This window comes from Rattus norvegicus, chromosome 2 (genome assembly GCF_036323735.1).
Source record: "Rattus norvegicus strain BN/NHsdMcwi chromosome 2, GRCr8, whole genome shotgun sequence".
Classification (NCBI taxonomy): Eukaryota; Metazoa; Chordata; class Mammalia; order Rodentia; family Muridae; genus Rattus; species Rattus norvegicus.
The window spans coordinates 111390359-111417946 of NC_086020.1; the positions used below are offsets into that span (position 1 = coordinate 111390359).

Genomic DNA, 27588 nt, shown 5'->3' on the forward strand with positions numbered 1-27588 from the left:
GACATGGGCATCTTATTTTAAGATCCTTGGAGTCCTTCAGTTCCTCAGTTTTCCACATTCATTAATCCTCAGTTCTTCTTTTGAGGTAACAGTCCCTCTTCTCCAGGTCCCCTTGAATCTACCTCTCTGGCCAGGAGTCCCCTGCTATTCATCAGGCTGCCTTGCACCCTCTGGCACACGATCGATTGTACTGCAGTGCTTCGGAACCTCTACATCAGTGCCTCCAAGCTCCAGTGGAGAAAATCACACAACTGCTCAGATCGATTCCAATTCCACATTATGGCTTTCACATCCACTGGGCACTCACAACTGCCTGGCAACCCTCTCCCAGTCTCAAATTGGCAATTTCAAATGTTCTCCTTCTCCTCACACCTCCTACCCTGTGTTGTAATCTGTCACTTTCAACAATACAGAGAAAGAGAGGGAGCGAGAGGCAGAGACAGAGACAGAGACAGAGACAGAGACAGAGACAGAGACAGAGACAGAGACAGAGGGGAATGGCCCCTCTGTAGTAGCCTGGGTTGAGCTGTTGAACTTCTTCAGGCCTCTCTTTCCTATATCCTCATGCTCTTCTTCTTCTTCTTCCTCTTCCTCTTCTCCTTCTCTCCTCTTTACATTTTGGAGTTGCTCATGTAGCCCAGACTGGGTTGGACAGGCTTTTATTCTCTTGGTTCCACCTCTGAGTACAGGTGACCCACACTCAACCTTTGTAGCGTCTTCATAATCCCCTCTCCACCCATGGTTTTCTGCCCTCCACTACTTACCCAAGATCTTTTCATGTTAACATAAACATTTCTAACCTTTTCTGTCAGACTTGTGCCAAATGTTGTCCCAAACATTCTTTAATTCTTCACCTCATTCCTACCTTTAGAAACACCCCTTGTCAAACCACTGGCAATATCCTTTTATTGAATCCAATAATGTTTCTTAAGTCTCCTTGATCTTCTGGGTCCACAAGATACTTGTCATCTCTCATCCTATGCTGATTCCTTCCCCTTGTTGCTATGACACAAAATTATTCTGAGTGACCTCCCAATGCATCCCATACTCTTTTTCCTCTTAGCTGAGCCATTCTGCTAATCTCTTTAAGGCATGCTTCCAGAGGCCCCACCCACAGCCTGCTTCTCCTCCTATCTCAAATACATTGCCTAAATGATTTAGTCCACTTCAAAAAAAATCATTTAGAGTCTTTGTGCTAATAGCTTCTGGAATTACAGAGTTCTCTGCTGAAACTAGGACCTATATTACTGACTTTAAGACCTTTTAAAGTAGTGTGTGTAATAGTCTGAAATTATGTAGCAAAAGCATAAACTACCACATACTCGCCTGCCTTATAGTGAACCCATTGATCCTCTCCTGGTCCTCTGTGAGTTTTCGTAGCTTAGAAAGTAACATACCTAATTTCCTTAAGTCAGAGACATATACACATGTACATTCATGGGTATGTACAAATTGATGGGTATTTACGTTTATAGGTAATGTTCTTCTGACGTATCACATTAAATCCATCTTAGAGATCACCACTTGTAGGCTTAGATTTTTCAAAACCTCCTTTAATAAGGGTTCTCAAATACTTGGATCCCCCCTTTCTAGCCCACCATCCAAAGGTAGTGAAGAAAAGATGATAAATAGGAAAAGGGGATGTGGACCTGTTTAGAAGTAGTTCTTTGGGGTGATTCCCTTCCCCATTGCCAGAATAACAACAGTCCAGTTCAAAAAGTGTCACCAAACAGGAATCACCTGTTCATGGGCAGCATAATCCAGCAGAAACAACCAGTCCTTCACTGAATCAGCATGAGTCATCCGGAGCAATGAGAACCAGCATCAAGTGCTAGGAGTTCTCTGCCTCTCTCAATAAAGTGAAGTTAAGCAAAGATGCAAGCCCAGCAACATGTTGCCTGGCTAGCTCTGCAAACCTCCCATCACTGTCTATTGAGTCCTACTTATATGCTCTGCAAACAGCACATGTTTTCTCATGAGTCTGCTTCAGCAAAACATTATATGAGTCTGCTTCAGGGAAACATCACATGATGCAACCAGAAGTCTCCACTTCAAACACTCTCCTAGTTATAGTGGCCTCCTGTGTGGTTGATCTCTATTATAATCTCACAATGCCTTCCGTGTTTTAGACCATTCTGAGCTTCATCACTCTCTGGTTCTCACTTAGCCATAGTCCCATTCCATACCGTGTGGAGACCCTTTGCCCAATGCCACATGGACTCCATGGATACTCTACAACTGCAATGTTCTCTTTCTTCTCAACTCTTAGGCCATGTCAAGAGTCTGAGGTCTACCATTTTACCTTTCCTCTTCTGGCTAATTTCATGTCATTTCCTCAGTCTTAAGTTAGAGAGTATCACCAAGATGAAACCTACTGTGCTCCAGCTATATCTCAACTGCTTTCACAATGGTTGCTCTATCTCTCTGTGAGGGTCTGTGTAGCATCACAACTTCAGTCCTTCTCACACATACACATAGGAAGACACTCAATGCTAGGCCCAACAAAACAGTCTTGGGTGAACAAAGAGCTCCTGAGCTAATCCCTCAGACTCTTGTTATTCAAGTGTTTATGCCACATCCATATGTTATTTCCAAGGAAATATGGATGATGAGAAATCTTATAACATAGGCTTAGGCAGTGTATCTACTTTAAATCAGCAGTTTAAGTTCATGATCATCTCTCAGCATGAACTATAGACCCAGGATATGGTTTAACATGATTGTTCCCAGGCAGGCCAGAAGCTGAGACCCAGAACACTGGTTGTCATCAGTTATAAGGTCCATCAACTAATGATACCCAAGAGAAGCTTCACCAGCCACAGATGCTCATGTATTACTTGTAATCTCTGATTGTCTAGTTCATACAGTGTATGAACTAAATATATAAGACTGTAATGAGAGATGGCAGTACATGTCTGTGAAAATGCATAGTCACTAATAGTGCAAGCAGCTTACCCCAGAGAAAATACCGGGTTAAACAGTGCAGTTAAACACTGCACTGACTCCTTAAGAGAAATAGAAGATTCTTTTAGGGAAAGAAGTTCCTTTTTCTATTTAATATACAAGATGAGAACTTATTTAACTCAGTTCCTCCTTCAGACACAATGTAAGAACTTTCTGGTTTAAGCAAAAGGTTTCTCTTTCATCCTCTGCTTCCTCTGCAACTGATCTTTCTCTATCTGTGACTCCACATAGTCTTCAGGTTTATTAAGGGATTAGCCTGGTGACTCTTTATGTCAGTATTAAAATGTCACAAGGTTTATTTTATCATAGACGTGGTATTACAACCTGGGCAAAAAAAGAAACACTGACACTTCCTGTCCCATGATGCACAGGTACTAAGTGAACAACCCAGATGCCAGGAGCTGGTGCCCTACTTGGCCATCTTGTTGAGAAAAAATAGGTTAGCTGTCACTGTGGGGTTTACAGAGAAAATGTAGGACATGGAGTTAAATTTGCATTTCAGACAAACCGGTAATAATTTTTAGTATAAGTATGTCCCATATGGTGTTTGAAATATCCATACCAGAAAGTATTCGTGTTCACCCAAATTCAAATTTGACTACGAAGCTTATTATTTTCCTCATTAAATCCCAGCTGTGAGGGGGAAGATATTCCAAAAGTCACCTTTCCTGCCCAGTCCCATGAGCCCTGTCTATGTTTTTGGTAGGGTCTCATATGACTCAGCCTGGATCAGAGTTCTGTAGGCACGGAGGATATCACACTCCTCCAGCTCACAAGTGTTAGGATTACAGGAGTATGCAACTATGCCCAGTTTGTGTGGTGCTCGTGATTGGACAAGGGCTTTATGCAGGTAGGCAAGCATTCTACCAGATAAGATGTATTCCCAGAGTATTAGTCCCCATCGTTAAAATTTCCACTGAAAGAATTGCCACACAGACATGCTGAGTCCAAGCTTGCCTTCCTAGTTTTTTGTGGAGGGAACAGCTGTCCAGAATTCAGAGTTCAGTGATTTTTATCCCATTCAACATTGGAGTTATTCTTGTGAATATGTAGAAAAAGACAGCTGGAGAGATATACAAATCCATAAAATTGAAGATGCCTTGTGGCACCTTGTGTTCTTCTGTGTTCTTCTCATGACTGTACAAGAGCCTTAATAGCGCAATGCCAGAATACAGATCTGAAAATAGTGAAAATTTGATACATTTGTAAAATGATATAAAATGACCATGCTTCACCACAGTCACCTGTGTAGAACAGAAGTGTGGGCCTCTGTCCCTAAGAACTAAAGCTCTTCTACTCCTACAGAGTAGCAAAGGCAGACAACCACAGATACGGCCATTATAGTTTTCTCCCACAGGATATATCTTCAATGCTGTAACACCATACATATGAGGCTTTCAGAACCATCCTCTGCAGAAGGTAATTTTATGTGTCATTTTGATTAGTAACATGATAGCTAGATACTTACTTGGTCAAGCATTATTCTAGTCAGGCATGCCTAGCCTCCTGCATCCTGCCCTCTGCCTGCTCATAACTTGGATAGCTATGAAGTCATTCCAACATATTTGTAAATGATATCATACCACAATTTTCAGAGATTGAAAAATCCCACTAGGTGTTTCTGTGAGGATACATTGCATGAAAATAGCACTTGAATTCATAGACTGGATAAAGAGGTTTAACTCTCTACTGTGGTGAGTCTCATCCAGTTTGTTACAGACCTGAATAGAAGGAAATGCTAAGAATTCTGTTGCCCTATTCACACCCCTGAGATGGAAAAGCAGTCTTCAACCTTTGGGCTCGACCTGAAGCTGATACTATCAACTCTCCTGGTTCTCAGCCTTCAAAATGAAGGTTTTAGCCTCCATAATCATGTGAGCCAACTTCTCATAATAATCATCCACTTATCATCTCCCTTTCTGTAATATGTTTATCTATCATCTCTATCTGTCTACGATCTATCATCTGTTATTTATCCTTTTCCATCTTTCATCTATTTATACACATACACATGTATATGTACACACACACACACACACACACACACATATAAATATAAAATTTACGTACCTGTCATCTATCTAATCTAGTAGTTGGCTCTATTTCCCTGCCTATTACTCCATTCTTTGACTCCAAGCTCTTAAGAGCCATAGACATTATGAACATAATCTGAGGGAAGAAAGGTCTCTGTGTCCATAGAAATCATGGTCATCTGCTGTATGTCTCCCAAATAAGATGTATAGGGCTGCCCCTATTCACAGTATAGCAACTTAAAAGACAGGCAAGTACCTTGGAAGAATAATATAAACAGAAATTACTGTGTCAATAATCAAGGAGACCCCCAAACTGGACTAACTATGCAGAGAACTTACCTTGACACAAAACGCCCAATCAAAAAGGACTTCTAACGCTGCCGTGTATGGTATTGGTGAAAGATAAAGGTGGAGAAATAGTCCAAGGACAAAAACCATAGAGACTAAAGTATAAATCTTTAAAAACAGACAGATAGGACATGCTAAAGCCAGTTCCTAGGAGCCCCTAATAGTCAACTTCTTGGGGACAATGACCTCAAGTGGGTAGCATGAAAACGGTAATTGGGGGAGAGCTTATAGGAGAGAAAACAACAAGTCTTACAGATTTGTGCTTCTGTTTTGATTTTCTACTCTCAACTCCTCTGTATATAGGGGAGGTAAATAAGGGCATGGTACTGAACTAAAACCTGGTTCCTTTGGAGGCAGAGTCCATGCAAGATGGCCTAGGGCCAGGGAATGTGTTCTTTGAAACAGAGAAGGCAGATTCCGCAGGAGACTGGGAGAGAAGTGTTAGACATAATCCCCCAAACCTTAGATCCTGCCCATGAAAATCTAATTCAAAATGCAAATCTATGCATTTTATTTCAAATTTCATCAAAACAAGGAAAGAGAAATACATGAAAAGTTTAGGGCTATTTACAAATCAGTATTCCATGTGTCCATTTTCCTTTTTATTGCATTTTCTTCCCGAAGTCTCTTGAAATTTTTAAATCCTTCGCTTGCTGTTCTAATAAAATCTCTAACTTTAGTTATGAAATTTCCAAATGAAGTTGTCAGAATTGGTGCAGGAAATGGGGGGGGGGACACCAAAGCAGGCAGAAAAGGGATGTAATGTTAAGTTTCAACTGCTTCAGAAGAAACCTAATAATTACCCACACCACGCATAGCTAAGCCTAAGGTTTGCAAACCCTCTCCCAGGGACTGCACAAGACACAATAGCAAAAGTCTCAAATGCAGTAATGAAGGCTCAGCCACCATCCTCTGGGATAGCCTTTGAATTTGCCCAACAATATCAGAATTGTTCATTAATTTGCTTTTTCTGTAACTTCCAGGCAGGGATGAACCTTAAATGCTGTGTTTGTATAGACAAGCAGATAATTGCTTTTGCGCTGCAACTGGAGGTAATCACTAAGCTTATTCTGAAGAATAAAGGTAAAAAGAACATATTTCTTAATGTTTTCTGTATGAGGTTTGCAGTCCTGTAAAGGATTTCAAGAACAACTCTAATTATCAAACTCCCCTATTTGTGCAAAGGAGTTAATTGCCCTTTTGCTTGAAGGAGAAGCTACTTTATTTACTATTGCAAATATGGCATTAATTTACCTAAAACCATATCTAGGGATTATATCTCACATACAAATGTGATATATTTGTTTATCTACTGTTTTTTTTTCTGCTTGGAGCTTGTATAAAGTCCTTCTCTAGAGACTAGAAAGATAATTCAGTGGTTACGTGTACAAACTTCTCTTTCGGAGTACTGGAGCTCTGTTCCTAGCACCCATGCTGGGTGGCCTGCATTTGTAATTGCAGCTCCAGGAGATCTGAGACCCTCTTTTCCTCCTCAAGCACCAAAACCCATGTGTACAGACACACAAAGACACACACACACACACACACACACACACCAATAAAATAAAAAACTTTAAAAATTAAAACCTGTCATTGATTTTTTTTCATAAAAAGACATTTCAACCATAATTCAACAATATCTCTACTTTAAAATATGTCTGGATCCATAATCTTAGAGAAGAAAAGTTACATTTATAAGTTTTATTTTAATTTATTCTTTGAGAATTTCATACATGTGTACAGTGGTTTTGCTCATATCTACCCCCAGTCATCTCCCCAAGTTCCGCCATCCAGAAATCAATTATTTTACAACCTAAATGATGGTGAGGAGGAACCATCCAGATTACTACTGAAAAAATCCAGGTCCCGGTTTCAGCCTTAAGTATTTCTAGGACTAAAATACATTGCTTCCCTAAAAAAGTAAGATCGACCTAGCACCTCGTGATTGAAAGCCATAAAAAATTAAAGTAGCTGAGGTATTTAACAATGCACGCAGAGTGTAGGCAAGGCAGGTTTACCAAGAGCAAAACACTCTTTGACTGACACCTGAGAGAAACGTCCTTCACTCAAAAATGCAAACCTCAAGTAGAGGGTCATCTTCCGTCCCTAACACTTCTGCCGAAGCTCTTGTTAAACGGCCTTAACAGAACAGTAGCTGAACCCTTCAAGACAAATGGTCTCTATATAGCCATCTGTTATAAGTGCTCCCTTCTAACCCCATGCTCACGTTCTCACTCGTGTGAATGCTTCCCTATTCACTGGCTCAGGAGGAAACAGCATTACTGTGTTAAAGGTGTTAGAGAATCTGTATTGCATTTGCCTGGCACCTGTAATAAAGCATCCTACTCTCTTTTGGTATATGAAAGGTTTTTATACACACCAACAGAGAGTGTTATAGCTCTCTCTCTCTATGGGTACAGTGCTGCTTTAAATTATTTGCTCTTAATACTAGTCCATGTTTCTGCAACAATAACTCTGGTATATCAACTTTTTACATCAATTGTCTTGACAACTAAAAGCAAAGCTCAGAAGGCTTCCAAGCTAACATGACTTATTCTATTTTATACTGACTGACCTATGTCTGAAAACCACTTATCAGTATACAAATTAAATCAACATGAGGAAACCACTGCATGTGATTAATTCTCTCTGTTTATTTCCCAAGGATGACTTTTGAGCTATGAAAGATGGCACTCCTCTAGAATTGCGCAACACACAGCTCATAAGGGCAACATGATGGATACATTGTGGGTTCCAATTCCCTATAGTTATAAATAAAATATAAGAGTCAGTCACCTGGATTTGTGCCTTTTAAAACTTCTACTATTGTAGACATTTCTTAAAATATATACATAAATGATAGGTTAGATAGATAGATGATAGATAGATAGATAGATAGATAGATAGATAGATAGATAGATATAGACGGACAATAAGTAGGTATATAATAGGTAGGTAGATGATAGAGAAATACATACATACATACATACATACATACATATGTAGATACATAAATAGATGATAGGAAGGTACATACACAGACAGACAGAGAGAAAGACAGATAGGTAGATAAATTAGAGTTTTAAACCTAGAATGAGGCAACAATATCACTACTAGACACACAGGCTAATCAATAAAAAGGTCAATACCAATAATGTATTATTTCTTTTAGAGTTGTTGCCAATCAAGGCCTCACATAACAACAAACATAAGAGGCTACTGCCTCTGTTCTTGGTTACCCCCCCCCAGAACTTGATGACAAGACTCTAGTTCTGAACATAACATATGCTTGAGACACAGTACATGAAGCAATAAACTGGTATTGATATAGATGTCTCATCCCTACTGACCAGGTTTTGTAGTTCTTAGAAGAAGATAGTAACCATCAATCATAACCAGCTATAGACTCCATAGCTACAAGTGGCCTTGCAAGATATGCCAACTGGTGCAATACTGGGACAATTGTCATGTGAGTATTTAACCACCTTTTGATTGGATGTAAGACCCACTCCACCAAAGACACCCCTATCAGGAACAGTTATCAGGCCCAAGAACCCATGATAAGTCAAGTTAAAGACCCTAGGGGAAAACCTACTCTATTGTACTATATTGTACCAAACCAATTCCCAATGATTCATCATTTCACCCATAGATCAGCACATCTCCCCACCCTAATCAGAGATGCTACTTTTGGCAATATATAGCAAGGAATACACAGACCCACAATGGTCAAGGTACAGATAAGAGACTACAGAATGGTCAGCCCTCAGTGGAACATCTATATTATCCTATCGCTTCTCAAGGCTTAAGGGTCATTGTGAATAGTGGGCAGAAGGATTGTAAGAGCCAGAAATGGTAGATGACTATAAGGAAAGAGTGCTATTCAGACACAGCAGGGCAACTGTGTATTTGAATTCACGGTGATCATAGCAATATACTATAAAACCCAGGCAAGCTCTACTTAGAAAACATCCCATGGAAAGGGGAGGGAGGCATGAGTATATGCTCCTAGCTGAAAACCTATTAGCAGCTCACAGCAGCAGAAAGAGGGGGAGTCAAGGTCTTTACAGGTATGTCCACTGATAGGTCAACCATGCTCTATGGATGGCCACACACCTACAAGTAAGCAGGCAGCACAAATGCAGTTGATGGCCTTAAAGTGAAATGTGGACACTAAGTTGGGTGGATAACAAAGAAAGGATAAATCCAAAAGCAGTTGTGAGTAAGAAGAGTATTATGATCAAAATAACTTGCATGAATTAATACAAAGAATTAATGACATATTTTTCCAAAAGATAAGAAAATGCAACAAAAGTTATAAATAAATAAATAAATAAAATTTAAAGCACAAGCTAATTAAAATTATTAGAAGGTAATTTATAAAATTAGATTAAAAAAAGAATTAACCCCTAAATGACATCCATGTCTTGTTACAGTAAGCTTTTCCTGGGAATGCAAGACCTACAGAAATTTAAATGTAGTCAGAGTCTGCTACAATTATAAGTTAAAAAAGATAAATCATATGATAATTTCAATTACTGCAAACAAACATTAGACAATGTCTTAATACTTAAGTATTACATGAAATATTCATCAGAAACACTAGAAAAGAGAGAAACTACCCCAATGTAATTTTTAAAAGTTACAATACGCCTGCAATCAACATCACATTGAACAGCAATAGCTTGACGTTTAACTCTTGTCATGGTTAAAATGAGAAATGTCCCCCATAAGCCAGGGTATTTGAATACTTGGTCTCACTTGGTGGCACTGTTTGGGAAGGTTTTGGAGGTATAGCCTTGCTGTGAGAAGTAGTATCAGGTTTTGGATTATATAGAGTAACTGGGCTCCATGCATTAGCCCAATTGACTCCATAAGGGAAGCACTATTCAAGCTGTAAAATTCAGCAGGTAACCAGCACCACCTGCCAAAGTAAAAGAAAGGTCTAATGCATCAAGGTCCATAGTTCTGGGAAGGTCTCTAAATGTAACCTTCCTTTTGTCTTCTATAGTTCCACTTCTGACACATTTGTTGACTGACATATGTCTACCCAGAATATGGATTTTGTTTTTAAAAGCTGAGGGAGGCAGCTTTGTGCTTCACAGGAATCCAGAACACCCAGTGTGGTCACCAGCTAGCTAATAAACACTTTTTCTTAGCTTAAATCCATGTCGGAGAGCATTCGTCTCTGGTGGCTACCCCACAACAATAGCTTCACCCTACTGCCAGGTCTCTCTTGTCTCCACTTCATCCTTGTATTTGAAGATCCAAGCTTTCAGCTTCCTGCTTCTCCCATTATGGTGCATACTTTGTGCTGTTCAGCCTCCCCACCATATTGGATTCTTATTCTTCAGGAACTCTTTCAAAATAAGAGCTAAAGGAAACTTCTTTCATAAGTTGCTGTTGGTCATGGTGTTTTATCACAGCAATAAAAAAAGTCACTAACACAAACTCAAGATGGAGACTGTAGCAAAAATATCTGAGCCCACAATTCCCACTATTTGACAACATGTACAATAAAGTTTTATCATGTATAATAAAGCCAGAAAAACTGAATTTAAAAAAAACATGCACAGATCAGAGAGGAAAAAAGATCTCTATCCACTGACAACATCATTATCTAGAAAGTCACAAGAGTATTAAAAACAAACAAAAGAAGCAGTCATTAAAGGTCTCCCAACCAAAAAGAGCCCAGGTCCAGACGGGTTTAGTGCAGAATTCTATCAAACCTTCATAGAAGACCTCATAACAATATTATCCAAACTATTCCACAAAATTGAAACAGATGGAGCCCTACCGAATTCCTTCTACGAAGCCACAATTACTCTTATACCTAAACCACACAAAGACACAACAAAGAAAGAGAACTTCAGACCAATTTCCCTTATGAATATCGACGCAAAAATACTCAATAAAATTCTGGCAAACCGAATTCAAGAGCACATCAAAACAATCATCCACCATGATCAAGTAGGCTTCATCCCAGGCATGCAGGGATGGTTTAATATACGGAAAACCATCAACGTGATCCATTATATAAACAAACTGAAAGAACAGAACCACATGATCATTTCATTAGATGCTGAGAAAGCATTTGACAAAATTCAACACCCCTTCATGATAAAAGTCCTGGAAAGAATAGGAATTCAAGGCCCATACCTAAACATAGTAAAAGCCATATACAGCAAACCAGTTGCTAACATTAAACTAAATGGAGAGAAACTTGAAGCAATCCCACTAAAATCAGGGACTAGACAAGGCTGCCCACTCTCTCCCTACTTATTCAATATAGTTCTTGAAGTTCTAGCCAGAGCAATCAGACAACAAAAGGAGATCAAAGGGATACAGATCAGAAAAGAAGAGGTCAAAATATCACGATTTGCAGATGATATGATAGTATATTTAAGTGATCCCAAAAGTTCCACCAGAGAACTACTAAAGCTGATAAACAACTTCAGCAAAGTGGCTGGGTATAAAATTAACTCAAATAAATCAGTTGCCTTCCTCTATACAAAAGAGAAACAAGCCGAGAAAGAAATTAGGGAAACGACACCATTCATTTTTTTTTTATTAACTTGAGTATTTCTTATATACATTTCGAGTGTTATTCCCTTTCCCGGTTTCCGGGCAAACATCCCCCTCCCCCCTCCCCTTCCTTATGGGTGTTCCCCTCCCAACCCTCCCCCCATTGCCGCCCTCCCCCCATAGACTAGTTCACTGTGGGTTCAGTCTTAGCAGGACCCAGGGCTTCCCCTTCCACTGGTGCTCTTACTAGGATATTCATTGCTACCTATGGGGTCAGAGTCCAGGGTCAGTCCATGTATAGTCTTTAGGTAGTGGCTTAGTCCCTGGAAGCTCTGGTTGCTTGGCATTGTTGTACTTTTGGGGTCTCGAGCCCCTTCAAGCTCTTCCAGTTCTTTCTCTGATTCCTTCAATAGGGGACCTATTCTCAGTTCAGTGGTTTGCTGCTGGCATTCGCCTCTATATTTGCTGTATTCTGGCTGTGTCTCTCAGGAGCGATCTACATCCGGCTCCTGTCGGTCTGCACTTCTTTGCTTCATCCATCTTGTCTAATTGGGTGGCTGTATATGTATGGGCCACATGTGGGGCAGGCTCTGAATGGGTGTTCCTTCAGTCTCTGTTTTAATCTTTGCCTCTCCCTTCCCTGCCAAGGGTATTCTTTTTCCTCATTTAAAGAAGGAGTGAAGCATTCACATTTTGATCATCCGTCTTGAGTTTCGTTTGTTCTAGGGATCTAGGGTAATTCAAGCATTTGGGCTAATAGCCACTTATCAATGAGTGCATACCATGTATGTCTTTCTGTGATTGGGTTAGCTCACCCAGGATGATATTTTCCAGTTCCAACCATTTGCCTACGAATTTCATAAACTCGTTGTTTTTGATAGCTGAGTAATATTCCATTGTGTAGATGTACCACATTTTCTGTATCCATTCCTCTGTTGAAGGGCATCTGGGTTCTTTCCAGCTTCTGGCTATTATAAATAAGGCTGCGATGAACATAGTGGAGCACGTGTCTCTTTTATATGTTGAGGCATCTTTTGGGTATATGCCCAAGAGAGGTATAGCTGGATCATCAGGCAGTTCAATGTCCAATTTTCTGAGGAACCTCCAGACTGATTTCCAGAATGGTTTTACCAGTCTGCAATCCCACCAACAATGGAGGAGTGTTCCTCTTTCTCCACATCCTCGCCAGCATCTGCTGTCACCTGAGTTTTTGATCTTAGCCAATCGCACTGGTGTGAGGTGAAATCTCAGGGTTGTTTTGATTTGCATTTCCCTTATGACTAAAGATGTTGAACATTTCTTTAGGTGTTTCTCAGCCATTCGGCATTCCTCAGCTGTGAATTCTTTGTTTAGCTCTGAACCCCATTTTTTAATAGGGTTATTTGTTTCCCTGCGGTCTAACTTCTTGAGTTCTTTGTATATTTTGGAAATAAGGCCTCTATCTGTTGTAGGATTGGTAAAGATCTTTTCCCAATCTGTTGGTTGCCGTTTTGTCCTAACCACAGTGTCCTTTGCCTTACAGAAGCTTTGCAGTTTTATGAGATCCCATTTGTCGATTCTTGATCTTAGAGCATAAGCCATTGGTGTTTTGTTCAGGAAATTTTTTCCAGTGCCCATGTGTTCCAGATGCTTCCCTAGTTTTTCTTCTATTAGTTTGAGTGTGTCTGGTTTGATGTGGAGGTCCTTGATCCACTTGGACTTAAGCTTTGTACAGGGTGATAAGGATGGATCGATCTGCATTCTTCTACATGTTGCCCTCCAGTTGAACCAGCACCATTTGCTGAAAATACTATCTTTTTTCCATTGGATGGTTTTGGCTCCTTTGTCAAAAATCAAGTGACCATAGGTGTGTGGGTTCATTTCTGGGTCTTCAATTCTATTCCATTGGTCTATCTGTCTGTCTCTGTACCAATACCATGCAGTTTTTATCACTATTGCTCTGTAATACTGCTTGAGTTCAGGGATAGTGATTCCCCCTGAAGTCCTTTTATTGTTGAGGATAGCTTTAGCTATGCTGGGTTTTTTGTTATTCCAGATGAATTTGCAAATTGTTCTGTCTAACTCTTTGAAGAATTGGATTGGTATTTTGATGGGGATTGCATTGAATCTGTAGATTGCTTTTGGTAAAATGGCCATTTTTACCATATTAATCCTGCCAATCCATGAGCATGGGAGATCTTTCCATCTTCTGAGGTCTTCTTCAATTTCTTTCCTCAGTGTCTTGAAGTTCTTATTGTACAGATCTTTTACTTGCTTGGTTAAAGTCACACCGAGGTACTTTATATTATTTGGGTCTATTATGAAGGGTGTCGTTTCCCTAATTTCTTTCTCGGCTTGTTTCTCTTTTGTATAGAGGAAGGCAACTGATTTATTTGAGTTAATTTTATACCCAGCCACTTTGCTGAAGTTGTTTATCAGCTTTAGTAGTTCTCTGGTGGAACTTTTGGCATCACTTAAATATACTATCATGTCATCTGCAAATAGTGATATTTTGACCTCTTCTTTTCCGATCTGTATCCCTTTGATCTCCTTTTGTTGTCTGATTGCTCTGGCTAGAACTTCAAGAACTATATTGAGTAAGTAGGGAGAGAGTGGGCAGCCTTGTCTAGTCCCTGATTTTAGTGGGATTGCTTCAAGTTTCTCTCCATTTAGTTTAATGTTAGCAACTGGTTTGCTGTATATGGCTTTTACTATGTTTAGGTATGGGCCTTGAATTCCTATTCTTTCCAGGACTTTTATCATGAAGGGGTGTTGAATTTTGTCAAATGCTTTCTCAGCATCTAATGAAATGATCATGTGGTTCTGTTCTTTCAGTTTGTTTATATAATGGATCACGTTGATGGTTTTCCGTATATTAAACCATCCCTGCATGCCTGGGATGAAGCCTACTTGATCATTGTGGATGATTGTTTTGATGTGCTCTTGAATTCGGTTTGCCAGAATTTTATTGAGTATTTTTGCGTCGATATTCATAAGGGAAATTGGTCTGAAGTTCTCTTTCTTTGTTGTGTCTTTGTGTGGTTTAGGTATAAGAGTAATTGTGGCTTCATAGAAGGAATTCGGTAGGGCTCCATCTGTTTCAATTTTGTGGAATAGTTTGGATAATATTGGTATGAGGTCTTCTATGAAGGTTTGATAGAATTCTGCACTAAACCCGTCTGGACCTGGGCTCTTTTTGGTTGGGAGACCTTTAATGACTGCTTCTATTTCCTTAGGAGTTATGGGGTTGTTTAACTGGTTTATCTGTTCCTGATTTAACTTCGATACCTGGTATCTGTCTAGGAAATTGTCCATTTCCTGAAGATTTTCAAATTTTGTTGAATATAGGTTTTTATAGTAAGATCTGATGATTTTTTGAATTTCCTCCGAATCTGTAGTTATGTCTCCCTTTTCATTTCTGATTTTGTTAATTTGGACACACTCTCTGTGTCCTCTCGTTAGTCTGGCTAAGGGTTTATCTATCTTGTTGATTTTCTCAAAAAACCAACTTTTGGTTCTGTTGATTCTTTCTATGGTCCTTTTTGGTTCTACTTGGTTGATTTCAGCTCTGAGTTTGATTATTTCCTGCCTTCTACTCCTCCTGGGTGTATTTGCTTCTTTTTGTTCTAGAGCTTTTAGGTGTGCTGTCAAGCTGCTGACATATGCTCTTTCCTGTTTCTTTCTGCAGGCACTCAGCGCTATGAGTTTTCCTCTTAGCACAGCTTTCATTGTGTCCCATAAGTTTGAGTATGTTGTATCTTCATTTTCATTAAATTCTAAAAAGTTTTTAATTTCTTTCTTTATTTCTTCCTTGACCAGGTTATCATTGAGTAGAGCATTGTTCAATTTCCACGTATATGTGGGCATTCTTCCCTTATTGTTATTGAAGACCAGTTTTAGGCCGTGGTGGTCCGATAGCACGCATGGGATTATTTCTCTCTTTCTGTACCTGTTGAGGCCCGTTTTTTGACCAATTATATGGTCAATTTTGGAGAAAGTACAATGAGGAGCTGAGAAGAAGGTATATCCTTTTGCTTTAGGATAGAATGTTCTATAAATATCCGTTAAGTCCATTTGGCTCATGACTTCTCTTAGTCTGTCTACGTCTCTGCTTAATTTCTGTTTCCATGATCTGTCCATTGATGAGAGTGGGGTGCTGAAATCTCCCACTATTATTGTGTGAGGTGCAATGTGTGTTTTGAGCTTTAGTAAGGTTTCTTTTACATATGTAGGTGCCCTTGTATTTGGGGCATAGATATTTAGGATTGAGAGTTCATCTTGGTTGATTTTTCCTTTGATGAATATGAAGTGTCCTTCCTTATCTTTTTTGATGACTTTTAGTTGGAAATTGATTTTATTTGATATTAGAATGGCTACTCCAGCTTGCTTCTTCTGACCATTTGCTTGGAAAGTTGTTTTCCAGCCTTTCACTCTGAGGTAGTGTCTGTCTTTGTCTCTGAGGTGTGTTTCCTGTAGGCAGCAGAATGCAGGGTCCTCGTTGCGTATCCAGTTTGTTAATCTATGTCTTTTTATTGGGGAGTTGAGGCCATTGATATTGAGAGATATTAAGGAATAGTGATTATTGCTTCCCGTTATATTCATATTTGATGTGAGGTTATGTTTGTGTGCTTTCATTCTCTTTGTTTTGTTGCCAAGACGATTAGTTTCTTGCTTCTTCTAGGGTATAGCTTGCCTCCTTATGTTGGGCTTTACCATTTATTATCCTTTGTAGTGCTGGATTTGTAGAAAGATATTGTGTAAATTTGGTTTTGTCATGGAATATCTTGGTTTCTCCATCAATGTTAATTGAGAGTTTTGCTGGATACAGTAATCTGGGCTGGCATTTGTGTTCTCTTAGCGTCTGTATAACATCAGTCCAGGATCTTCTGGCCTTCATAGTTTCTGGCGAGAAGTCTGGTGTGATTCTGATAGGTCTCCCTTTATATGTTACTTGACCTTTTTCCCTTACTGCTTTTAATATTCTTTCTTTATTTTGTGCGTTTGGTGTTTTGACAATTATGTGACGGGAGGTGTTTCTTTTCTGGTCCAATCTATTTGGAGTTCTGTAGGCTTCCTGTATGTCTATGGGTATCTCTTTTTTTAGGTTAGGGAAGTTTTCTTCTATGATTTTGTTGAAGATATTTACTGGTCCTTTGAGCTGGGAGTCTTCACTCTCTTCTATACCTATTATCCTTAGGTTTGATCTTCTCATTGAGTCCTGGATTTCCTGTATGTTTTGGACCAGTAGCTTTTTCCGCTTTACATTATCTTTGACAGTTGAGTCAATGATTTCTATGGAATCTTCTGCTCCTGAGATTCTCTCTTCCATCTCTTGTATTCTGTTGGTGAAGCTTGTATCTACAGCTCCTTGTCTCTTCTTTTGGTTTTCTATATCCAGGGTTGTTTCCATGTGTTCTTTCTTGATTGCTTCTATTTCCATTTTTAATTCCTTCAACTGTTTGATTGTGTTTTCCTGGAATTCTTTCAGGGATTTTTGCGATTCCTCTCTGTAGGCTTTTACTTGTTTATTAATGTTTTCCTGTGCTTCCCTAAGTGTGTTCAGGTCTTTCCTGAAGTCCTCCAGCATCATGATCAAATATGATTTTGAAACTAGATCTTGCTTTTCTGGTGTGTTTGGATATTCCATGTTTGTTTTGGTGGGAGAATTGGGCTCCGATGATGGCATGTAGTCTTGGTTTCTGTTGCTTGGGTTCCTGCGCTTGCCTCTCGCCATCAGATTATCTCTAGTGTTACTTTGTTCTGCTATTTCTGACAGTGGCTAGACTGTCCTATAAGCCTGTGTGTCAGGAGTGCTGTATACCTGTTTTCCTCTCTTTCAGTCAGTTATGGGGACAGAGTGTTCTGCTTTCGGGCGTGTAGTTTTTCCTCTCTACAGGTCTTCAGCTGTTCCTGTGGGCCTGTGTCTTGAGTTCACCAGGCAGCTTTCTTGCAGCAGAAAATTTGGTCTTACCTGTGGTCCCGAGGCTCAAGTTCGCTCGTGGGGTGCTGCCCAGGGGCTCTCTGCAGCGGCAGCAACCAGGAAGACCTGTGCCGCCCCTTCCGGGAGCTTCAGTGCACCCGGGTTCCAGATGGTCTTTGGCTTTTTCCTCTGGCTTCCGAGATGTGTGTGCAGGGAGCAGTCTCTTCTGGTTTCCCAGGCCTGTCTGCCTCTCTGAAGGTTTAGCTCTCCCTCCCACGGGATTTGGGTGCAGAGAACTGTTTATCCGGTCTGTTTCCTTCAGGGTCCGGCGGTGTCTGTGGCAGGGGTCCTGCCGCTCCTGGGCCCTCCCCCACGGGAGCCCAGAGGCCTTATACAGTTTCCTCTTGGGCCAGGGATGTGGGCAGGGGTGAGCAGTGTTGGTGGTCTCTTCCGCTCTGCAGCCTCAGGAGTGCCCACCTGACCAGGCGGTTGGGTCTCTCTCTCACCGGGTCTGGGAGCAGAGAGCTGCTGCGGGCCGGGATCCGCGGGTGTGGGACTTCCGGTAAACACAGAACGTGCCCGGTTCTAGAGAAATTCTGCTTCCGTGTGTCCCAAGCTCACCAGGCAGCTTTCTTGCAGCAGAAAATTTGGTCTTACCTGTGGTCCCGAGGCTCAAGTTCGCTCGTGGGGTGCTGCCCAGGGGCTCTCTGCAGCGGCAGCAACCAGGAAGACCGACACCCTTCATAATAGACCCAAATAATATAAAGTACCTCGGTGTGACTTTAACCAAGCAAGTAAAAGATCTGTACAATAAGAACTTCAAGACACTGAGGAAAGAAATTGAAGAAGACCTCAGAAGATGGAAAGATCTCCCATGCTCATGGATTGGCAGGATTAATATAGTAAAAATGGCCATTTTACCAAAAGCAATCTACAGATTCAATGCAATCCCCATCAAAATACCAATCCAATTCTTCAAAGAGTTAGACAGAACAATTTGCAAATTCATCTGGAATAACAAAAAACCCAGCATAGCTAAAGCTATCCTCAACAATAAAAGGACTTCAGGGGGAATCACTATCCCTGATCTCAAGCAGTATTACAGAGCAATAGTGATAAAAACTGCATGGTATTGGTACAGAGACAGACAGATAGACCAATGGAATAGAATTGAAGACCCAGAAATGAACCCACACACCTATGGTCACTTGATTTTTGACAAAGGAGCCAAAACCATCCAAATGGAAAAAAGATAGCATTTTCAGCAAATGGTGCTGGTTCAACTGGAGGGCAACATGTAGAATAATGCAGATTGATCCATGCTTATCACCCTGTACAAAGCTTAAGTCCAAGTGGATCAAGGACCTCCACATCAAACCAGACACACTCAAACTAATAGAAGAAAAACTAGGGAAGCATCTGGAACACATGGGCACTGGGAAAAATTTCCTGAACAAAACACCAATGCTTATGCTCTAAGATCAAGAATCGACAAATGGGATCTCATAAAACTGCAAAGCTTCTGTAAGGCAAAGGACACTGTGGTTAGGACAAAACGGCAACCAACAGATTGGGAAAAGATCTTTACCAATCCTACAACAGATAGAGGCCTTATATCCAAAATATACAAAGAACTCAAGAAGTTAGACCGCAGGGAGACAAATAACCCTATTAAAAAATGGGGTTCAGAGCTAAACAAAGAATTCACAGCTGAGGAATGCCGAATGGCTGAGAAACACCTAAAGAAATGTTCAACATCTTTAGTCATAAGGGAAATGCAAATCAAAACAACCCTGAGATTTCACCTCACACCAGTGCGATTGGCTAAGATCAAAAACTCAGGTGACAGCAGATGCTGGCGAGGATGTGGAGAAAGAGGAACACTCCTCCATTGTTGGTGGGATTGCAGACTGGTAAAACCATTCTGGAAATCAGTCTGGAGGTTCCTCAGAAAATTGGACATTGAACTGCCTGAGGATCCAGCTATACCTCTCTTGGGCATATACCCAAAAGATGCCTCAACATATAAAAGAGACACGTGCTCCACTATGTTCATCGCAGCCTTATTTATAATAGCCAGAAAATGGAAAGAACCCAGATGCCCTTCAACAGAGGAATGGATACAGAAAATGTGGTACATCTACACAATGGAATATTACTCAGCTATCAAAAACAACGAGTTTATGAAATTCGTAGGCAAATGGTTGGAACTGGAGAATATCATCCTGAGTGAGCTAACCCAATCACAGAAAGACATACATGGTATGCACTCATTGATAAGTGGCTATTAGCCCAAATGCTTGAATTACCCTAGATCCCTAGAACAAACGAAACTCAAGACGGATGATCAAAATGTGAATGCTTCACTCCTTCTTTAAATGAGGAAAAAGAATACCCTTGGCAGGGAAGGGAGAGGCAAAGATTAAAACAGAGACTGAAGGAACACCCATTCAGAGCCTGCCCCACATGTGGCCCATACATATACAGCCACCCAATTAGACAAGATGGAAGAAGCAAAGAAGTGCAGACCGACAGGAGCCGGATGTAGATCGCTCCTGAGAGACACAGCCAGAATACAGCAAATATAGAGGCGAATGCCAGCAGCAAACCACTGAACTGAGAATAGGTCTCCTATTGAAGGAATCAGAGAAAGAACTGGAAGAGCTTGAAGGGGCTCGAGACCCCAAAAGTACAACAATGCCAAGCAACCAGAGCTTCCAGGGACTAAGCCACTACGTAAAGACTATACATGGACTGACCCTGGACTCTGACCCCATAGGTAGCAATGAATACCCTTGTAAGAGCACCAGTGGAAGGGGAAGCCCTGGGTCCTGCTAAGACTGAACCCCCAGTGAACTAGTCTATGGGGGGAGGGCGGCAATGGGGGGAGGGTTGGGAGGGGAACACCCATAAGGAAGGGGAGGGGGGAGGGGGATGTTTGCCCGGAAACCGGGAATAACACTCGAAATGTATATAAGAAATACTCAAGTTAATAAAAAAAAAAAAAAAAAACAAACAAAAGAGGTTCTAGTACTGTTTGGCAAGATACCAGAATAAAAAAAAAAGTTCAGATACATTTTGTAGAGTAATAAGGAGCCACTGGAAAAGAAAATATTTAGGAAAAATTGAATTTTTAAAAGCATTAAAAATATGAACAGCTTAGGTGTAAGTTTTACAAAATATGTGTAAAAACTGTATACCAACTTGATGATGAGAACAATCAAAGGTCTGATTAAATATGGAAATACAGAATAGTAGTAGATTGAAGACCATTGGTTAGGGTGTCAGTTTTACCAGACAGCTCTGTAGATAGACTAACAAATTACAACAAAGATTCTAGCAAGATTTTTGTCGTGGAAACAGGAAAGCTGATTCTAAAATTTAAATAAAAAAATTAAAAAGTAGAACATAATAAATAATTTCTAAAAAGAAAAGGAAAGTTGAGAGATATGTGGTACCTGAACTTAAGGTATGTTTTCATGCTGTAGTGACCAGTGCAATGGGTTAGCTGAAGAAAAACTAAATGCATAGATTACTGAAAAGGATAGAGGCAGAGAGAGAGAGAGAGAGAGAGAGAGAGAGAGAGAGAGAGAGAGAGAGAGAAGGAGAGAGAGTCAGGGGAGGGAGAAAGAGAGACTACAGAGACTTCTGCTGGGGCATGAGCAACCTACCAGTGACCTTCATCTCTGTGCTGCCCACAGTGGATACTTTCAAAGTTGTTTCCTATGTTAAAAACATTTAGTAGAGTTGGAGTCTTGAAGGCATTGAGATCTGTACATTAAAATAGTAGCTGAGGTGAGCTAATAGGAAGACTGTAACAAGAGTTAACAGACAAGCTTAGGAACCAGCAGAGGTTTGGGACATCTCACCCCTTTTGACCCTTCATCCCAAATGAACCTTCCATCTCACCTTAAGATGCATGCCTAACACAGAGCCAAGGTGAAACTGGGTCAATTGTAGACCCTTTTACCCTAAGAAGAAAAATTTGTCAATCACTTGAGAATAATTTGTAGACAGTGACCATGATCAATGGCAGGATGAAACAATGAAACCTTGGTCAAGTTTTCATAAAGTTTATAAGCAGGCTAAACTACATTACAGTGTGGCTATCTCAAGAATATGGAGAATAGGCACTGATTAAAGATTTATTTATATCACGTATATGAGTATATTGTCACTGTCTTCAGACACACCAGAAGAGGGCATTGGATGCCCATTACAGGTGGTTGCTGGGAATTGAACTCAGGACCTCTGGAAGAGCAACGCAGGTACACTGAGCCATCTCTCCGGCCCCAAGGGCTGATTAAAGGCTTCCTGTGCTAGGGATATTGTCACACCTTTATCGGAGTCAGAGCTGGCTTCATTTGGTGATAAATCACTAAGCACATGTGCAGTTTTTGGGTTTTGTTGTTCATATGCCATCTTTCCATCAGGTGAGACACAGGAATCCTAAAATCATAGAGAAAAGCAGAAGGATGATCGCTACACAGCCAGGAATAGTCAGGAAAAAGGTGCAGTTCTTAGGACTACACAGGACATATATGAATAATGATCTTCTTCATACACTGTAAGGGGCTGGGAAGGAGTCTGTTAAGTCATAAATTCCAAGCAAAAGGACCTGAGTTTGGTTTCTATAACTGACATTAAACAGCAGATCATGGTAGAGTACACTTGTAATGCCAGTGCTGGGGAGGTCAAAAAAAGATGGATCCCTGACACTTGTTGTCCTGATAGTCTAGCCGGACAAGTCCCAGTAAACAGTGAGAGACCTTGTCACAAAAAGCAAGATGGGTTGATCCTAAGAAATGAGACCCAAGGTTGTCTTCAGTCTTCATATGCACAGACACAAGCACAAGTGCACACACACACATGCACACATGCACACACTTGCACACACACATGCACAAGCACATACACCCATGCACAAACACACACACGAACCTACGGATACATACACACAAAAACACATACAAACATATAAAGTGTAAGGTACAAAGTAATTCTTTTATTAAATGTTTGGTTTTAGTCTATAGATATGATCCATAAACCACATATGGATAGAGTAAAAAGTTTAAGGGCATTTTTCTTTAAGAAAGAAAATATAGACCCGTGAGGTGAACCAATGCGTGAATGTACTTACTGCCAAGCCTGGTGAGTTCAATCCCAGAAATCTGCATGGGGAAAGAGAGAACCAATTTCCAAGTCGTCCTCTGACAGAGCCACACGTTTATGCACCCACATAAACATACACAGAATAAATAAACGTTCTTTATTTAAAAAAGTAAAGGGCATGCAAAATTGTATAAAGTATATTTATGTATATAATATATATGTAAGTGAGTGTAGCTGTATGTCAGTAAGAGAACAGAAGGGGCACTCGTTTTATATAACCAAATATATATAGCAAAATGTTCTTAATGTTTCTCAGGTAATTCTTTTTTTCTGGACACATTTCTCTCTTCCGAATTGTTTTCCCTTTTTGTATGGTTTGAAAATGGTTTGAATATGAACGCATATGGTGAGTTTTGATCTATCAGACCCATTCCGTCCTCTGTAGTCCCTCTTGTTCCTCTTTTGTCACCACCACCACCACCACCCCCTCTTTTCCCTTCATTGAATTTGTAAGTCTACTTGCTGCTGTCTTAGGAGCACCTATGGGAACATGGGTCTCTGAAGAAAACTGATTCCTCCTCGCCTGTAATGAACTAAGTGCCAATAGCTTCTTAGCTATTAAAAGGTGGGGCAAAGACCTTCTACATTATTTTCCTGCCTGCATTAATTTTAGAACACACTAACAGGCAAATACAGACAGAAGGCTGGGGAGGGGCCAGTAGCTCCCACATGGTGGGTGGAGCCTGGAGACGTGTAGTCTGGTAAATGGGCGGGGCCACGTGGCTGGTCGGTTTTTATTCCTAAGAGCCGTCTGAAGCTCCACAGTAAGTTGGCCTGGGATTGGGACGGTTGAATCGACAGATGCTGTAGCTGGTAGGCACTCAGCAAATCCGACCTGAACCACACAGGTAGGAAGAGGATGCTATAACCCTAAGAACAAAGCAGTTGGCAGGCTTGGTGTAGGAAAAAAGGGTGGCTGTAGGGGAAGCTTGAGCAGCAACAAGAACTTAGACCTGCTCCCTAACTTCTCATGCAGAATGGGAAACGAAGAAATATTGCTCGTGGACAATCCTTACCTCCGTAAGCAGTTAGAAGATAGGTTCTAAACCGATCCCTTGTTTAGCAACCCTTAGCCTTGCTCACCAAAGGGGATATAGTCTCTTTCTGTTTTCATCCCACTGAAACAAAAAAAAAAAAAAAAAAAGCTAGAGCCTATTCACTTTCAGGAGTTAAGAGGGTTTTTCTATTTTCATTTTCTTTTATTCTAACTGCTACTCCTTAATAACCAGTATGAATTGAGAACATCTGGCCCTATAGGAGTTGATGGCTGCCGCGCTCTGGCTTTTATCATTTGTGGTACAGACCTTGTTATTCTGTGCTCGATATCGCTATGAATTGAAGATATTAGCTTTAAGCCGGGCATGATTGCTCTGCATGTAACCTTTGCTCTTGGGAGGGTGATCCAAGAGAATTATTAAGGTTTGAGGCCAGCCTGGGAACACTCATGTAGTGAATTCGAAACCAGCTTGAAGCAGAGTGAAACCAGGTAGATATGTGGATGTACCTATGGAATGGATGCTTACACACACACACACACACACACACACACACACACACACACACACACACACACACAAACTGTATGAAGGTCAATCTAAGCCCATGCTTCCAAAACTTCCTACTACTGGGACCCTTTAATATAGTTCCTCGTGTAGTGGTGACCCCCACCATAAGAAATAAGAAATTACTTTAGCTACCAGTCCGCAACTGTAGATTTGCTACTACAGTCATGAATTGTACTGTAAATACCTGATAAGCATGTTATCTGATATCTGGCCCCTGTGAAAGGGTTACCTAAACCCCAAAGGGTCTGAGACCCACAGTTTGAAAACTGCTTATCTAAGCAGAAACCATGGCATCTTATATATCCTGATGTGCCCAGCATGAAACGTTACTGATTAGACTGAATGAATGAACACCCATCACAGAGCACTTTCAGTCAGAGGTGGTTCAGCCTGAGCAGTGAAAAACAGTTTTAAATCCTTATTTAATACAACTTACATTTCATATTCTTTACCAATAAAATATTTATAGGCATCAGTAAAGGTCTCCTTTTGAAACACTAGGGGGGTGCTTGTCATTTTAGTAAAGCTGCTAATTTGAAGGCTTGAAAAAATGTCACATGGGCTGATAAATAATTTTGTATGGCCCCTTTTGATTTAATGTTATACATACTGAAGGGCTAAAGTGAGCTTTAATGTCACACACTCCCTGGAGAGCTTGGATGCAGGAGGCTCTCTTTCTCGTGTACTATGATGGTATGACTGCTTTCTGCCACCATGAGGTTTTTCAGGTTTCCTTCACATGTGACAGAGGCTCAAGAATTCTTGTAAGGAAACATTGAAGATAGGAGAAAGCACTAGAAGTAAGAGAGAGGTTGGAGCACTTCAGACTGCCTGGCTGCAGTTCTGTCACTGCTAGAGACCATGCCATTATCCTGGCATGCCTGGCACACAATGGGCAGTCTGAAAAGCTGCTGCTGATGTGGGAAAAGGGGATACAGGCTGTTGCCTCCCCTCTCTCTCTCTCTCTCTCTCTCTCTCCCCCTCTCTCCCCTCTCTCTCTTCTCTCTCTCTCTCCCACACACACAAACACACACACACACACACACACACACACACACAAACACACACACACACACACACACCCCAAAAGTATCCAAAGCGCTTCTGGAAGTGTGCAGGATTGCCTAACTTCACCGGTTGCCATGGTGAGCAACACAAACATCATCGAACTGAACTGAGACATTGTTTTTGTTCCACAACTGAACTTTCTACTGAAGGATATATCCCGCATTGTTCAGTCTGTTATTCATCTGTGTTATTATAACCGAATGGCAAATTCTTCCCATCTGGTCATTTCCAAAGAGATTTTAAAAGCCATTCAAGAGGGATAAAAAGACGATATATTTTTTTCTTCTTACCCACAGATAATGACGAGAGTCACACTTGAGGTGGTAGCTTCAAAATGGTGAGCTACCCAAGCCCTAGTGAGTGCCCTCAGCCCATGAGTACACAGATTGCACTCATAAGACAGGGTATTCTAACAAAAAAGGAGGAGCAATGTTGGGAGGGAGGCGTGCTGTAACACAAGCAAGGGAGAGGCGCAGAGAGGGGATGGCTGTGGGCGGATATGATCAAGACGCGTTGAATACATGTATTTCATTTTCAAGAGCAAATTTATTGAGAGGAATGAGAGAGATTGTTTGTGGGTTGTTCTTCTCAACAGGGAAGGCAGCACCTTACAGTGATTCAAACCTAGCAGACAGGCACCAAGAAAGCATGGGTCGGGTGACCTTGAAATGACCTCCCAGTCTCAACCTAACCCGTGAGCCCCTTAGTTGCCCCATCTTGTCTGGGTTGCCTTAACTGAGATGCAGTGTTTAATGCCATCTCCCTTTTATGCAGAATTCAACGATAGGCTGGGGTTTTTTTTCCTTCTTATTCTTCTTTTATGTGACACGTGGGTTCCAAACAGATGACAAGGCACCCCAACAGTGGAAAGTCGGGGTAGGAAAAGTGATCAAACACCATATGCACGAGGCTTTTAAAGCCCTTTACGTCGGGGAGCCCAGAATATTGTCTCTCAAGTAGTCTAGGATATATTGAGTCATCTCCTTGGAAAGTAGCATTGAAGTTGTAACATTTTGCACCCATAAACAGCCTCGCTGAATTTTTTTCAAGGATGTTGTAAAATAAAATATTATAGCAGTCTGGCTTAAAGATTGCCAGAATGGAGACTATAACTTATCACAGCTCTGGCTAAATTTCAAAATGCACATGATAAATGAGCGCGAGCCATCTGTCCAGTGTGAGGAACGCTCCCTAATTGTCTAATCTTTAAGGAATTGCTGAGCAATAATAACACAAATAATAAAAATAACAATCATGATAAAATAATAGGCAACATTTATTACTGTTATCAGATAACCCTCCTCTGTTCTCACACGTGAGGCTGAGACTGCCCTTAACCTGTTTTGTAGATGAGGAGGCGGAAGCGCACAGCCTGACTCTTGACAGCACTGTTCCAAATCCTCCATATAACAGGACTGTTAAAAAAGAATGGCCTGGAAGGGGGGCAAAGACCCGGGTCTGCCTCCACACCATACAGGTCTGTGTGAAGCTATGTGTACCTGTCCTGTAATGTGCAGGACTGGCAGGTTTTTGAACCACTAGTATTTCACAATTTGGGCAGGCTCGGAAGGTAATTGAGCTTACTTGATGCAGGAGAAGTGTTAGAATGCATCCCTTTCACCTTAATTGGGAGAAGCTGAAGCTGAAGTTGCTGCTATAGTCTAGAATTGCATGACGAGTGGAAAATTGATATGGTTTTAAGTGGACCATTTAAAAGAAAGTGCTTCGGGGAGATGAGCAGTGCAGTCACTGAATAGAAATCAAAGTTCCTGATTTCAGTTCCTTCCCGCGGGTCCCTTAGTCGTCCCATCTTGTTTGTTTGGATTACCTTAAGTTGTACACACATGTCTTAGAGTAAGCACTGGTATATACAATCTAAATTCAAGGAGATTAATTTCTTTCTACAAGAAGACATGCTCTCTCTCTCTCTCTCTCTCTCTCTCTCTCTCTCTCTCTCTCTCTCTCTTTGAAAATACCACATTACATTTCCTCAGACACCTTTAGCTTGTTCCTC

The 27588-nt window shown here is 40.8% G+C and overlaps 1 protein-coding gene across 10 annotated transcripts in view; it reads left to right on the top strand.

The window, feature by feature from the left end:
* Positions 1-23599: 23599 nt before the first annotated feature.
* The window catches only part of Spata16 (spermatogenesis associated 16), a 380391-nt gene continuing 376402 nt past the window's right edge, over positions 23600-27588 (top strand). For 2 of the 10 annotated variants that reach the window (XM_063282699.1, XM_039103603.2), the window contains exon 1: positions 23630-23705. The gene's annotated coding sequence lies outside the window, so the exon portion shown is untranslated. Of the gene's footprint in view, positions 23790-25424; positions 25912-26923; positions 27052-27588 lie in introns of those variants that run through there. The other 8 variants (XM_063282700.1, XM_039103601.2, XM_039103602.2 and 5 more) reach the window with 7 other exon arrangements.